Below are 17,026 nucleotides of genomic sequence, written 5' to 3' on the forward strand. Positions count from 1 at the left end.
CCTGTTCCCTATCCCTGGTGTTTCTTATGAACTTATAGAAAAGAAGGCCATATGGGGAGATGACAGATAATGAATGAGGGGAATATTCTTCCTTCTGTACTCCCTCCATCAATGTTTATGCCAGAGATTGTTTCTCAGAGACTGAGGAAGCCCTTAGGATGGCCCCCTCTTACTTGCTGGATCTCTTGTCTCTTCCCCAGCTCAGCTTTGGGGGATTATAAGCATTTTTAATGAATGAGAAGGTGGGAAATACAATTGTGCTTTTGCACTTCACTTCAACTACTAAATGGACCTCTACCTTTTGTTACAAAGAAGTCAAAGACGAGCAAATGATCTGTTAGAGCTATTGGTGCTACTAGATATCCTGAAACATCATTTCTTAAGACACCTTAAAATCACTTTCAATTTTTATTTATTAAATTCTCCAAAGGTTGTATACAGGTTGTAACCAGTTTGATGGAGTCCATCCATCATCATCTATGTGACAATTAACAAAGATGAAAAGGAACAAAAAACTGTATAGGCAATATGTGACCTTGATGGATCTGGTGGCAAACCTTGCATCCATTAGAACCTATGATTTTGCCACATAAAAGGGTTTGCACAACTCGACTTTGGGCTTTCACAATGGTATTTTCTCCAGTCCAGTCATTTGGGGAGGTACAAATAAAGACAATGTAACAGAATATATAGCTAATGGCCAAAACACAGTAGCTGAAAATGACATAGTGCAACAGAAGATTATAGATTAAATTAATATGTGAACTTAAAAAAACAAAATTGAATTTTAAAGCAAACACTCAGCAAAATACAATACATCTGACAGGATACAGGCATTGAACTCAAGAGTCCTTTTCTCCAATTCTAATAGAGACTTCTTCACTATTTAGAGGGGAACAAACTCAAACAGCTAACATCAATAAAACAATGGAGTCTGAAAAGGCTTAAAAATTCACCTCCAGATTTTTTAAGGTTCCTTCCTCTCATGGGTATCATCATCCATTTATATTCCTTTGGTCACACTTCTGGGGTTCCCCATACCCAAACTGAGCACATTGTGGATGAACCCCATATTGGATGTGTTGCAGACATTGGGCTGGCCAAAATGACATGGGGGTGTAGGGAGATGAATTTCCTCTCTGAATCTCAAGATTACTCAAGCTAATTGCAAGGACAAGTGAACTGAGGAACAGTAGTAAAAGAAGATACTGGGCCATACCTATCAAACTACCAAAAAACTTTTTCACTGAATTAGGAAAAACTATAACAAAGTTCATTTGAAATAACAAAAGATCAAAAATATCAAGGGAAATAATGAAAAAAAAATGTGAAGGAAGGGGGCTTAGCAGTACCAGATATTAAACTGTACTATAAAGCAGCAGTCATCAAAATGGTATGGTACTGGCTAAGAGACAGAAGGGAGGATCAGTGGAATAGACTTGGGGTAAGTGACGTCAGTAAGACAGTGTATGATAAACCCAAAGAGCCCAACTTTTGGGACAAAAATCCACTATTTGACAAAAACTGTTGGGAAATTTGGAAAACAATATGGGAGAGATTAGGTTTAGATCAACATCTCACACCCTACACCAAGATAAATTCAGAATGGGTGAATGACTTGAATATAAAGCTGGAACCTATAAATAAGTTAAGTGAACACAGAATAGTATACTTGTCAGATCTCTGGGAAAGGAAAGATTTTAAAACCAAGCAAAAGTTAGAGAAAATTACAAAATGCAAAATAAATTATTTTGATTATATAAAACTAAAAAGCTTTTGTTGAAACCAAAACAATGCAGCTAAGATCAGAAGGGAAACAACAAATTGGGAAAAAAATCTTTATAACAAAAAACTCTGACAGGGGTCTAATTACTCAAATATACAAGGAGTTAAATCAGTTGTATAAAAAATCAAGCCATTCCCCAATTGATAAAAATGGGCAAGAGAAATGAATGGGCAATTTTCAGATAAGAAAATCAAAACTATCAAGAAGCACATGAGAAAGTGTTCTAAATGTCTAATAATTAGAGAAATGCAAATCAAAACAATTCTGAGGTATCACCTCACACCTAGCAGATTGGCTAAAATGAAAGAAGGGGAGAGTAATGAATGTTGGAGGGGATGTGGCCAAATTGGAACATTAATGCACTGCTGGTGGAGTTGTGAACTGATCCAACCATTCTGGCTGGCAATTTGGAACTATACTCAAAAGGCTATAAAAGAATGCCTGCCCTTTGATCCAGCCATACCACTGTTGGGTTAGTACCCCAAAAGAAATCATAGATAAACAGACTTGCACGAAAATATTTATAGCTGCACTCTTTGTGGTGGCAAAAAACTGGAAAATGAGGGTATGCCCTTCAAATGGGGAATGGCTGAATAAACTGTGGTATATGCTGGTGATGGAATACTATTGTGCTCAAAGGAATAATAAACAGTTTCCATGTGAACTGGAAAGACCTCCAGGAATTGATGCAGAGTGAAAGGAGCAGAGCCAGAAGAACATTGTACACAGAGACCAATACACTGTGGTAAAATCAAATGTAATGGACCTCTGTACTGGCAGTAATGCAATGACCCAGGACAATTCTGAGGGACTTATGGTAAAAATGCTACCCACATTCAGAGGAAGAACTACAGGAGTGGAAACACAGAAGAAAAGAAACTACTTGAACACATGGGTTGATGCGGACATGGTTGGTGATATGGACTCAAAACTACCACACCAATGCAACTACCAATAATTTGGAAATAGGTCTTGATAAATGACACATATTAAAAGCAGCAGAAATGGATATCGGCCATGGGAGGGGGGGAGCTTGGGGGGTGAAGGGGAAAGTAAGAGCATAAATCATGTAACCATGTTAACTTTTCTAAAAAATAAATATTAATAAATGTTAAAAAAAATAAATCTCTTTTGGACATTTAAAAAAAAATAGAAGATACTCCAAAATTTTGAACTGCAAGATCTCTATAATGCTCTCCTATAATGGGAGCTGTTTGAGATAGGTAGGAAACTGGGCCATGCTTGCCATCTCTACTTCTTGTCCATAGGCGATGCTAGCCTAGTATGCACTGATTAAGAGTAAAAGTCTTAAAAGGAATGCTTGGAAGAAGAGTTCCATCCCTTTCCCCCCACCCCTCCCCACCAATGGCCCTTTGATACCTCAGTCCACTCCCCCACAGCCAGGAGCATGGAAGCCTTCCTGGGTTTAGCGAGGCTGGGGTTGAATTGGGCAGTGTGGATAGGCTGCTCCTTAAAAAAAACAGCTTGGCTTGGGAAGCTGCAGAAAGTTAGGGAAAAGGCGTTTTAGATCTTACCCTCTGTGTATGAACCCTCAGGGGATCAGCAGTGCTCCCGAGGCCGGGGCTTATCCCTTTCAGCAAGGAGCCCCAGGCTAAGTCACTCAAATAAAAGCAGGGGAGCAGGTAGGCTGTTGGGTAGGGTTGCTGGTGAAAAACAAACAAACAAAACAACAACAACAACAACAAAACCATCCGGAGTATGCAGCCTGGCACCAAAAGTGGCAGGAGAGAAACAAAGCTTTGCAAAATTTATCTACTCCCTATTCTTTACTCAAAGACTTTCTTAAAAGAAAAAAATTGAGAATTCTCTTTCCAACTTCACTGGTTGTCAGAAATGTAAGATTATAATTAATATCCAGTAACTCTAAGTATTATATTTTATAAGATTTATTAATAATCACTTGAAGTAGAGGAAAGTAAAAAACAACAACAACAACAACAAAAAGTAAAAACTCAGTAAAGAGAAGTTTACCTGGCAGTATTATCAGGAGAAGAGAGAAAGAGGCAGAAATACCCAGAATTTATATCTTGCCTACTTCGGCAAGTAATGACAGGAGGATACGTGGGATGCTGGCCTTTAGGGTAATAGGTTCTAATTACATAGCAGGAAGTCTGAGTTGGTTTTTTCCTCTGAAATTTCTTGCTTTTATTTCTGTCAATGCTAATCATATAATTCCTACTTTTTATTAGTCAGTCAGCAAGAAAAAATTCACAGTATTTCAAAGTAATTTTTGTCTCTCAATCTATAGAAACTAATGGAAGATTTACAAATTACTCTGTCCCTGTATAAGAAGGATGTTGACTTCTGAAGAAGCCCAGGTCAAAAGTCTTCTGACTTGTCCATGACCCAGAAGTCATTATTCCTCACATGAAGAGGGATCCCTGTAAATGATCCTCCCCCACTGTGTAATTTCCTCTTTTTGCCTTTAAAAATCTGCCCATGTCAAGGGTCCCCAAACCCCCCAAAACTCAGCTTCTGAATTGGGAAGAAACTGGCAGACTGTGGTATGTGCTTTCTCTGTCACAATTTTAAAGACAGACCTTAAATCAGAAGGGTCTCCCAGCATCTCATTTGTACAGATGGTACCCTTTTGGGGCCGGGACCTGGACTCCAGACATGGGACCCTCAGGTGAGCCTCCAGGGATGCCTGTATCCCTCTCAGAGGGATCTAGAGATCTAGTCCCAGTTCTGGCCTCCCCTCCTGCTTCTATCCCTCTCCTTCTGGGTTCAGGTAAGTCTCCAACCTTAGGGGGTTTCTGTTGTTCTTCCTTCCTCTTGTGTGCCTTTTGCTGTGATGTGATCTGTTTCTTGTTTGTCTTGGTTTCTTGGTTTTAGATCCAACTGTGTTTTACAGATTACTGAAATTTCTTTTTTGGCATTACTTCGGAAAATTTAGGTATTTTGTTGTGCACACATAGTTATTGTATCCAAGAATTCCCTCCTTCTGAGGGAGATTCGGCTAACTAAATTGAACACTGACAAAATTAGATTAATTAAAATTGAATAGACTAAAATTGGAAAATTGTTAAAAATTTAAATAAAAAATAAAAATAAAAAACAAACAAATGTAAGCTAATAGATTTTGGGTTCATGCTTCCTTCATTCTGCAGAAGGTTGTGTGGATGATCACCCAATTTTTCAAATAATCCTTGTAACAAAGGGTGATTTTCTATCAAGGAAGGCTATTCTCATCTATTGAGATAACAACAAAGAACCCAGGATTTTTTCCTTTATGTTTCAAGTGAAAGGCTCAGAGTACATTTGACTCTCATAGAGACTTGCTTGTTCAGCAAGGAAAAACAGTTTCCCTTGGCTTCTGTTTCTGTTTCAGTTTTGTCATTGTCTATTCAGTTTTTCATTTTTTCTACTGCTACTGATTGATGCTACTCTGAAAGAAGCCTTTAAAATTATTCATTTGATCACCAAAACCATTTTACATTGGTTTGGATGGGATACAAATAAGTGTGTAATTCTCAAAGTAAGGCATTCGGTCCCTCCCCACCCCCCACCCCATTCTCAAAGTATATAAATAAATCTGTTTTCACCTTCAAGGATGTCTAGTTATTTTAGGGTCAGGCTTTTTAACTCACTTCAAGGACATTGTCAGGGTTCAAGAAAGAAGGAGGCAACCCAGATGCAAGCTGCTTCCTTATCTCACCTTGCCCTTAAGAATTTAGGGTGACAGTGGAATTGTGCGTCGGCTAAGGGGGGTTAGGGGACTTTGGGGGAGAGGAAAAGAACATGAAACATGTCACTATGGGAAAATATTCAAAATAAAAATTAAAAAAAAAAAGAATTTAGGGTGAAACTCTTACCCCCTCCCACGTGATGAACTCATGTATTTTGCTATTTGGGGGATAGACTCCATCTAGCCTAGACTGTGAGTCTTGGCTCCCAGATAAGGGGCCAGAGAGAAGAGGGATCAGGGACCTCACTCCAGGAACCTATATAACTCTGTATTTGCACCCAGGCAAATTGCAAATTGCCACCAGACCATCTTGCCTTCCTCATGGAGGAAAAGAAATAAACTTCTATCTTTTCCACTTTCATGGCATCTCATCAAGATACCGAACTTGCTATTTCCCGGTTTGTTTTTTTTATATGCAAGAGAAATTCTTAGGCTACTTACACAGGCTATAGATTTGCTAGAAAGAAAAAAGGGTAATAAGCTCAGCTCTTTCCCCCCTGACAGTCCTTACTTAGGAAACTGCTGCAAGCGTGGGGGCAGTTAGACCCTGAGATACTTCTCAAGCAGTTACTTGCAACCAGGGGAGCAGAAGAAATTTCCAACTAAGTATGACTAACATCTGAGTCATCAGATGAGAATGAAAAAAAAAAAAAAGGAATTAACACCAAGTCAAGACAAGATGGACCCTCCTTACCTGGTCTGATGCCAGCAAAGAAGGATTTCAACTTCCTTCATAGTGCATGAATGTATAGGGGAGAGGATAAGACACAGCCAAAAGCAGAAGAATTTGCCTTTTCTGAACCTTGTGTCCTTTAGGGAAAACATCTTTCCTCTCCAGAGATCTCAATGCTGAGGACAGTTAAGGACAGCATAGATGAAAGATAGAAACTAAGTTTGTGACAAAGAAAAATACTTAATTTCTCTATGAAAATCTTCAAATTCAGAATGGTTTTATAAACTATAAATTGATGAACTTCTTCCCCTAAGGAAGTTGAATAAAAACCCAAATGGCTAGACTGAGATTGCTTTTGAAGTTGCAGCTTGAATTTTCAGAACCATTTGAACAATGATGAAATGGAAGAGAGATTCGAGAAGTTTCAGAGAAATGTTAACATAAGGAATTTGGAGAAATCGGGTGTGGGATTAAAAACAACCACTCCCTCAAGTTACAATGACAAAACTGGAGTCTGAAAGTGAGAGAAGAAACAGCCTTAAAGTGAGGTAAACTAAGTCATTGTCCAGAAAATCCTATTTTCCCCTGGGGAAAGTAGAGATCAGAAATGAGCTTTCCTGTGAAGGTCAGTCAGTTCAGAACCAAAACAAGTCAGAATCCATGAGTAAGTAACTCCCTTACTCAAGCAGCCACTATAAGAGATGCTATGGAAAGTCCCGCTACTAACCAAAATAGCCCCCAGACAATAAAGTTTGCTTGCTTCATCAAGGTTATGGCTCGTTAATGAACAATGTTTGGTTTGTATCTTGCACCCCATAGAAACTGCAGTGTAATTTCAGTCTGGTATAACTTTTCACTAGGAAACTACCCTGGCCGGTAAAAATATAATTATAATTAAATATTAGTTCCATTAATCTTAACTTCTGGGTGTCTGGACTTCAGCCTTTGTTCTTCCTAATGAGAGGGCAAGAGCCCAGATAAGGAAAATGCAAAGCCTGGGAGCAGACATAAACATGTCGAGTTCCCCTCCCTCCTCTGTCGGACTCCCGTGGTCTGGACGCCAGGACTTACAACTGAGGCACGAAGTCTTCCCCAATCAGAAAATAGCAAAGCTACACAGCATGAGCTCATCAGGAGCTTCTACTTGGGAGGGGTGAGCTTAGGCTAGCCTGACGGCTTTCCTTATTTCTTGAGCCATACCAGAGACCTTGAAGTAAGGTGAGGAGTCTCCCAAATGCATTTAACAAGACATCCTCGAGGTCCCCCCCCCCTTTTTTTCCGCCAGCCTAAGCAGACTTTTTGTTTTTACACTTTCCATTCCTGATTGGGGGGAGCAAGAGGGATCTTTTACTCTGAGAAGAACAGGTTTAATTCCTTTATTTCCCTCAATTGTCCTCCAAACACCCCCAACATTCGGCAATGCAGGGAGAGAGAGAGACCGACAAAGTTAAAACACATAAATCGCTCAGAGTTCTCTCCTAAATCCTCGCTTGTGTGCACAAACACCCTGATTTTCAAAGACAGACACGAAGAAGCGAAATAAACTTTGCTTCAGGTTTCAGGCAGTAGCTGCGGGTCCTCCCCCCCTTCCCCTTCCCCCTCCCCCTCCCCGCACGCAGCTCCAAACCCAGCTCCCGATGTGTGCGAGGAGGAGATGGGGTGTTTTTTTCCCCTAAGATAAGGGCCATTTAGTGGTACAAGAGAAAGTCTTTCCCCCCCCCCCTTTTTCCTTTATACTTTTGGAGATCATTGCAATTCTGGCCCCTAGTGGGCTATCTTGAGATACCTCTGATAAATTCTTATTCCCATGACTCCTGCAATTCCTTTGAATTTGCCCGGCCCATCCTCATGCATCCCGTTCAAAATATCTCCGGAACTAAAACACTGGTTGCTCAATTCTGCAACAGGCTTTCAGATGCCTGAGGAAACTTACCTGAGCCAATACTTGCTGCAGCCTCACCTTCCCCACCTTTGCTGTCTTCCACTTTCCTATCCCTTAGGGCTTCGGAGAGAGACAGAGACACATGCTTGGTTATCCCTCCTCTGGGGTGGGGAGCACCAAAATGACCCGATGGATGATCTGGCCAGTTGGTGTAAATCTTTGTCCAGAAGGATCACATTTCTTTCCAGGAGTACTGAGATTTTGTTTGTTTATTTGTTTGTTGAAACATATGAAAATATGAATTTATTTACTGTTTCATTTCCAAATAAATTCTGTTGGTTCCCCAAAATGGGGACTCCCAGACTGAAGGTAAAACCAAGGGAGCACAGTTCATTTCAGAACCATGAAACAACTAAAAGTAATTTTTGCAGAAGGCTTTAAGAATAACAACTTTCTCTAAATTAGCCTCCTTAAATGAAAAGCCTTCCATCTTATTAAGTATTTGATTCAGTGCGAAGTGTGAAACCACTTATAAAACCCACTAGATTATAACCAATCCCAATGGCCCAAAAGCCTTTAAAGAAATTAGTGATTTAAATCTTTGCAAGCCTAGCCTAACCTCCATATATGAGAGTGTTACAATTCTTTGGTTTTGTGTGATAAAAACTTGTGCTATTTTATTTAGGAAAAATTCAGTGGAAAAAAGATTGTGTGTAAACAATATTAAAGATGAGAAGAACTAGACAAGTGAAGAAAGTAAGAGAATAGCAGATAAGAAAACTAGAAAGGTTCAAGAACACTAAAGGCATTTAAATACTTAGGGATGAGAGAAGGGGTAGAAAGTGAAAAGAAGGTTGATGTCTGTTTTTAGTAACAGTGTGAATAAAGGGTTTGAAAGCAGTTTTAGAGGTTTGAAAAAGTGGATTTGAGACAAGGTTGGATCCCACTGAAATAAAACCGATCTGAGTTTTTGGAGAAAAGTCCCTTTGAAAAGTACTCCATGTTTCCCTTCTAAAACCAATATAAGGTTACAAGTAAATTGTATAAGACTTTGAGAAGATGGTATTTCATCTTTCAATCACTTAGTTAATTTGCATTTGTTTAAGCACTGCTTGATTGAGAGCATAGTGTTTCAGTAAGTAGCTATTTTTAAGGCCTTTGTAAGAATGTGTGACTTTTCTTGCCTAGACTAGAACCAGAAAACCTCTGCCTGGGTAGGGAGAGTTTTATTCTTGAATGCTCCTCTCCAGGTATCTGTAAATAATCAAAAGAACCTGGAAACAGCAACTGATTGATCAGCACGAGACCAATTTTTAGATAAGACATCTGGGTTACTTGAGATGGACAATTATGAGAAAACTCCTATCTTAGGGTCTGTGTTTCTAGTCAATATTATGTAGGTCCTTGGTTAAGGATCTCTAAACAGCAGGTATAGATGATCCTCTCTCCTCCCTTCCTCCCTCCCTCTCTCCCTCCTTCTTCCCTCCCTTTCTTTTCTTTTTTTTTTTTTTTAACCCTTACCTTCCGTCTTGGAGTCAATACCATGTATTGGCTCCAAGGCAGAAGAGTGGTAAGGGTAGGCAATGGGGGTCAAGTGACTTGCCCAGGGTCACACAACTAGGAAGTGTCTGAGGCCAGATTTGAACCTAGGACCTCCCGTCTCTAGGCCTGGTTCTCAATCCACTGAGCTACCCAGCTGCACCCCCTCCTTTCCTTCCTTCCTTCCTTCCTTCCTTCCTTCCTTCCTTCCTTCCTTCCTTCCTTCCTTCCTTCCTTCCTTCCTTCCTTTCCTTAAGAAAGCAGTTGTCCCAGGGACCCCAAGACCAAGGCAGTCAGAGATTAGAGACCCTGACACTAACAAAATAGTTCTCTGTGTTAGAAGGGTATCCTTGCTTTATCTCTGTGCCGAGGCAGTGAAAGAGGGATCCATGATATCTAGGAGTAAGAACTTTCTAGGCTACCAACACTTAATTGGGTCCTATTCTACTCCAGTTGTTTGTTCCTTTTCTCTGAACCTGATTGCTACTAACACATTCAATGTACACTTAATTCTTATTCATTATCTATATGATAATGTTCCAATTCAGTGCCTTGGAGGTATGCCTTGTTCCTTCTTTCTCTGTGACCCTTCATAGTGCCTATGGTTATCTGAAAGCTTTTTTTTCTTCCCAGATCTTTTGAGGTCCATATGACCTGGGTGCCACTGGGTGAGTACCTCTAATGGAACCTCCATCCCTTCTCCTGCCTGATTCAATTCCCTACTCCTTATACCCACTTGCTTATTTGGGATGGAACCATGCTAGAAACGTCCAACCCCATTAAATGACTGATAAAAAAAAAAAAATCAGTGACCAATACCTGATATCTGCCTGATTGTGATTTCAGAAATCAAAGGCCTAGACAAGCAATCAAATGTATTGAATGAGACCTTTTCTCCCAAAAAATAAACCCTTAGGTCTTCCTTCTCTGGATTGCTGATTTGCCCTAATGTGTGAACATTGGAACACACACACACATATGTAAAAAACCCTTACCTTCTGTCTTCTAATCAATACTATGTTTTGGTTCTAAGGCAGAAGAGTGGTAAGGGCTAGGCAATGGAGGTTAAATGGTTTGCCCAGGGTCACAAGGAATGGAAGTGTCTGAGGCCAGATTTGAACCTAGGACCTCACATCTCTAGGTCTGGCTCTTAAACCACTGAGCTACCCAGCTGACCCCTACAGGTCCCCATATTAAGAGCTGCACTTAGCAGAGCTTGGTCTGACTGACCAAGTCCAGAGGACATCCTCTTGCAGCCTCATCAACCTTTGCCATGGTCTCATGAGTAACTATTTGGAGGCCACATGAGGTCCTTCTAGGGGGTCAGCATCTTTTCTGGAGCTTACTGTCTCAGAGAGTTGCCTAGAGCGTGGAGAGTTTGTGGCTTACCTTGACTCACATAGCCAATATGTATTAGAGGTGAGATTTGAACTCAGGTTTGCCTGACTTTAAGACCAGCTCTCTAACAATCCAGCTACCCTGTATCTCCGTGACTTAAAATACGTCTGCAATAAAAAGGTCTACTTCTTTTAGGGATACCCTTGACTCCTAAAGAAGCTGCAATGAGCTGGTAAGTGGCCTCTCACCCAGTATCAGAACATTACCCTGAAGGATGTCCTTCAAGACCAAGAGAAGGTGAGCAACTGAATAAACTGGTTGATGAGTTTTTTTCCTCCTCCCATCCCTCTGCATGAATGCTTGAGGACTGAATTTGTAGCAGGCTCCCATGCATGCGTGCTTTATTTTTGATCATGGAAAGAATGTGTGTGTGTGTTTTTATGCATGTATGTATGTGTGTATGTATGCATGTATGTATGTATGTGGAGGGAGGTTGCTTTCATGGATGACTCTACCTGGCAGTTCAGCTCTGTCCTCCAGAATATCTCTGAGAGAGAAGTCTGTCTTGACATATTGGACTCCCCAGAAGCATGTTTTTGTCCTCTTCAATAGGCAGAAGGGATGGAAGCAGGAAACATCAATGATGCTGGTTATAGGAATCAGGTCACCTAAAGGGTCCAGATGCCTTATGGGTGGTATCTTGAAACACAGAAGCCATGCTTTCTAAGACCTGTCAGGGAATGGAAGAGGATAGAATGAAGGAAGAACCAGCTATCTCAGCCTTTATCTGACCATCCCTCCTCTCCTCAGCCCTGACCTGGATTCTTTCCTCTCATCCATATGGGAGACCCTCCCTACAGCTGAATGGGCACACCTTGGATGGCACACACTTGTGCTTCTATTTCACTTCTGGATATTGTCTAGGACCTTAGCCCACATCCAAACTCTCCCATATCTTTTCACCCTATCCTCACTGGCCCACTTTGTGAGAGTTCCCACTTACCCCTGTCCTTGGTTAGCATAGAACTGATAGCTTTACCTGACTTCTCTGACATACTTGATCCACTGTTTCTGAGTCCCACCTCCCCAGCCCTTGTATTCCCAAGTTCTTAGCCCAGGGACCTGAGGACAGAAAACCAGAGAATAGATGTCTCTCCCCATAGATTTTCCTGAGTCCCATCTCTTATTGGACTTCTTATTTCTTTGCCTTGTGCCCAATCTCCTCTGTTTCATGTGAACTATTAGAAAAGAAGGCAAGACAGACAGACCAATGCGAATGAGGGGAATATTCCTCCCTCTGTGCTCCCCCCCCCAATTATACCAGAGATTGGTTCTCTTAGACCCAAGAAGCCATAAGGATGACCCTCTCTTACCTGCTAGATCTCTTGTCTCTTTCACAGCTCAACTTTGGGAGATTATAAGTACCTGAATGTTTTTAGAGTAAGACTAAGCTGAAGGGATGATTCTCTCTGAATATCCTGGGCTTACTTCTGAGGAATTATTTTTGGCCTCTCAGATACAATGACCATATAGCATCGGGATTCTGGTTTAAAGGTTAATGGAGAGATAGGAGTGCCTCACCTGTCTCCTCCCTTATGTTCTCACAAAGTTCCCTCCCTAGAAGACAGAACAAGATGTCGCAGCCTACCTCTGGAGACTGGGGAGAGAAGAACCCTTGAGGTATAATGGTGAATCAGACAGTGGCTCCCATAAAGTGGGGGTAGGGTGGGCAGAGGAAGGAGGCATCTGGATCAAAGAGCTCCCATGAAAAGATTGTGTCCTTTCTGACTGAGAGGCCTGTTAGTGACCAAGTGGCTGGTCATTGGACCTGCCAATTTTTGAGCCTGTGGGAATGCCAGACCCCCGTCATTTCTGAATATTTGCATTAGTTTATGTGGGGAATGGGTCATTAGATTTCTACCATTTCCTAGGGAAAGGGAAAGAGGAAACCAATGAATTCATTCCCTTCTAGGACAGAATAGTCTAGAAGATATGAGAACTTGAGAATGATATAGAGCTCACTTCAGCCAAAAGATTGGAGATGAATTTTCTTTGTTGGTAATATATAGAAATTTGCTGATTTATGTGGATTTTTTTTGTGTCTTGTAACTTTACTAAATTTTTTAGTTATTATTTCAACTAGTTTTTTAGTTGATTCTCTAAAATTCTCTAAGTATACCATCATATCTACAGAGAGTGATAGTTTAGTTTCCTCATTGCTTAGTTCAATTCTTTCAATTTCTTTTTCTTTCCTTATTGCTAAAACTAGTATTTTAAAGACAGTATTAAATAGTAGTGGTGATAATAGGTATCCTTGCTTCACCCCTGATCTTTTTGGGAAGGCTTCTAAATTATCACCATTGCAGATGATACTTGCTGAAGGTTTTAGGTATATACTACTTATCAGTTTAAGAAATAAGTCATTTGTTCCTATGTTTTCTAGTGTTTTTAATAGGAATGGGTGTCATATTTTGTTGAAGGCTTTTTCTGCATGGATGGAAATAATCATGTGATTTCTGTTAATTTGGTTATTGATATGGTCAATTATGCTGATAGTTTCCCTAATATTAAACCCTAATATTAAATGCAGGTCTGCATTCCTGGTGTAAATCTCACCTGGTTATAGTGAATGAACTCTGTGAAATATTGTTGTATTCTCCTTGCTAGTATCTTATTTAATTTTTTCATCTATATTCATTAATGAAATTGGTCAATCATTTTCTTTCTCTGTTTTTGCTCTTTCTGAGTTAGGTAACATGACCATATTCATTTCATGAAAAGAATTCAGTAAGATTCTTTCTCTGCCTATTTTCCCAAATAGTTTATGTGGTATTGGGATTAATTGTTCTTTAAATGTTTGATAGAATTCACTTGTGAATCCATCTGGCCCTGGGGATTTTTTTCTTAGGGAGTTCATTAATGGCTTCTTCAATGTCTTTTTCTGATTTTTTTTTTTTTACATTTTATGAGTGTTCATCCCATTTACATTCAGTTATGATTACTGATTGTGTATTCCCCTCCTGATCTTTCTGTCCTTTCACTCTGTCCCTCCTTACAATGTTTTGCTTTTTATCACCCCCCATTCCCTCTCCCTCCTATTACCACCTCCGTTCTCTTATCTTATTCCCCTCCAACTTATAACAGAGTAAGATAGAATGTTATACCTCAATGAGTATGGTTGTTATTCCCTCTCTGAGGCAGTTACAATAAGAGTAAAGTTTAAGTATTGCCTGTCACCACCCTCATCCTAATTTTTATGACTTGATTTTCTTGAGTGAGCATTTGAACATCCTTTTTTGAACCATTTGCCCAATTCTACCTTATAGTGAGTTCTTTTCCTCAGTGGACTTTTATACCTCTTTTTCCTTATCCCAATTTCACCTTTTAATAAATTCTCTTCAGTGTATTTTTGTATATCTTTTCCCCATTTGGCTGATTCTGCTTTTTAGAAGGTTCTTCTCTTTAGTGGATTTTTGTCCCTCTTTTACCAATTGGTCTATTCTGTTTTATGAGGCATTAATTTCTTCAGTATTTTTTGTGCCTTCTTCACCAAACTGTTGAATCTTTTTTCATGATTTTCCTGTATCTCTCCCATTTCTTTCCCCAATTTTTTTTCTACCTCTCTTATTTGATTTTAAAGTCCTTTTTGTGCTCCTCAATTAATTATTTTTGTTCTTGAGAACAAATCATATTTTTATTTGAGACTTTGGATGCAGCAGTATTGACTTTGTTGTCTTCTGAGTTTGTTTTGTTTGTCCCCATCATCAAAATGCATTTCTATGTTGAATTTCCTTTTTTTTTTTTTTTTTTTTGTGGTTTGCTCATTTGACAGCATTTTTTATTTTCTTTTAATAAAAAGAAAACTGTTCATGTTGGTCACTATACCTGTGGTGAAAGGAGTAATATTCAAACTTTACATTCTTTGTGCAGCTGCCTTCAGAGCTGGCTCTGGGGATTTATCTGTTTTTAGTTCTTCCAAGGTGGTATGATATAAAGTAAAGTATGTTTAATACTCTTCTGGCCTGTTCTCTAGTCTGTGAGTAACCACAAGTACTTTTTTGCCCCTTGGATCTGTGATCAGAGTCCCTTGTTCCCCTGTGGCTGCAAGTGCTGGTGTCTGCTAGGGTTTCTTCCCACCCTGAGATCATGCCCCTGGTTCTATATATGGGCAATGCGATAAAAGTCTTACAGCCAGTGCCAGTAAAGGGATTGTCGTCATCTCCTTTTGAGCAGTTATCTGACCCTCCACCCCAACCCCATTACCTGTATGCCTGAGAACACTGGAAATTTTTGCTACTGCTTCAGATGGGCCCAAGACCTGTTGCTGTGGTCAGACCTGACCTGGCGAGCTCCACCACACCTCCACCCTGGTGCACTAGATCTCTCATCCAGGTCTCCTAAGTTGTTTTGTGCTAAAAATTACTTCACCTTGTCTTTTTGTGGGTTGTGCTGCTCCAGAATTCATCTGGAGTCATTTTATCATAGTTTTTGGAGGTTAATTTGGTAAAAATCAGATGGGTCCCTGCACCTTCTCCATCTTCTTGGCCCCCTTGGGATGTACTTGTACATATTCTTCTGTGATGCTGGAGGAGATCATCAAAGTTGTCAAGAATGAATCTTGGCTTCAGGATCGAATCTTCTCTAATGTAATAAAGAAACCAAAAAAACTTTTCTCTAGAAATTCTATCAGGATGCTGAGTTGCTGAAGAACATGGTGTATTCTGTTGGTTTGACCTTTAATCCCTCTGACATTAAATAAATAGCCAGAATATTCCCCTCTAAATTTTTTTTGATTACATTTATTTTTTTAATAGACAAAAATGGATCTTCCCCCCTCCTCACCTATGTCCACTAGGAAAAAAACCCCATAAGAGAACAAATCAAAGTCCTTTTGTAACAAATATCTAAAGTCAAAATAAATCCCAAATTGTTGTTCAGCTATTTTCAGTTGTGTCCAACTCTTTGCGATCCCCATTTGGGGTTTTCTTGGTAAAGATATTGGAATGGTCTTCCATTTCATTCTCCAGTTCATTTGACAGCCGAGGCAAGTGAGGTGGGCAGGGTTATGCAACTTTCCCAGGGTCACAATCTAGTAAATGTCTGAGGTCTGATTTGAACTCAGGAAGGTAAATGCCTGACTCTAATTTTGGTACTCTGTCCATTGTGCCCCCTAGTTTTACCTGATTCCTAACTTGGCCATGTCCAAAAATAGATATCTCACATTCAGGAAGTGAGTAGCATCCTTTATCAGTGGCCCCACTTCATTTCTTTAGTGCCCCAATAGGACATATGTACTGATATGTATGTGTGTATATGCACATGTATGTATACACACATCCATATAGAGATGAGAAAACCCAAGGAATTTGTATTTCTGTATTTTAGTGGGAATACTATTGGCTTTGGGAGACAGGAGACCTAGCTTCAAAACCTGATTTTGTCATTGCTAGTCTTAGGCATATATTTTTTTCTTTTAAAATTAAAAAAATACTAAGCTTCAAAATAAAAAAATAAAAATACTGAGCCTCCTTATCTTATCTCTATCTCCATCTAGTTGGTTCTCTCTGGTTTTTGGTCTAGAATCATTTCTTATTTTTCTATAGTCTTTCTCTCTGAGTCTTTCAATGGGTCACTTGTTTGTTTTTTTTTTTTTTAAATGGATTTTCCTTTTGGAAAGTTTTGCTTCCATCTCCTTAACACTTTAATAGCCTCATGAAAATTTCCTTTTTTTTATGATTAAAAATAAACCCAGATAAAAGAATCAAACATACATCAAGACCTGTCTTCCTTACATGTCTACAGTTATCTGTTTAGATTTTCAAAGAAGAGGCCAATTAGTCCAGCCTGAAACTGAGACACATCCTTTGGCCCCTAGAAAGCCTCCCTTTCTCCTAATCATCTGACTCCAGAGAGGAACCTTCTATCCCTTGCCATTGGAAGTCTTGTCTCCTCACTATTCAGACTTTTGTGCCCACAACTTTTTTTTTTTTACAACTTTTTTACTCTCAACTACTGATGTCTAAATCCTCATTAATGGTGAGTTCTCCATGGACCCAGAGCACAGGGGTTTCTTGTCATTCTTACTCTATTGTCACCCTC

The sequence above is a fragment of the Gracilinanus agilis genome, chromosome 4 (genome assembly GCF_016433145.1).
Source record: "Gracilinanus agilis isolate LMUSP501 chromosome 4, AgileGrace, whole genome shotgun sequence".
Taxonomy (NCBI): domain Eukaryota; kingdom Metazoa; phylum Chordata; class Mammalia; order Didelphimorphia; family Didelphidae; genus Gracilinanus; species Gracilinanus agilis.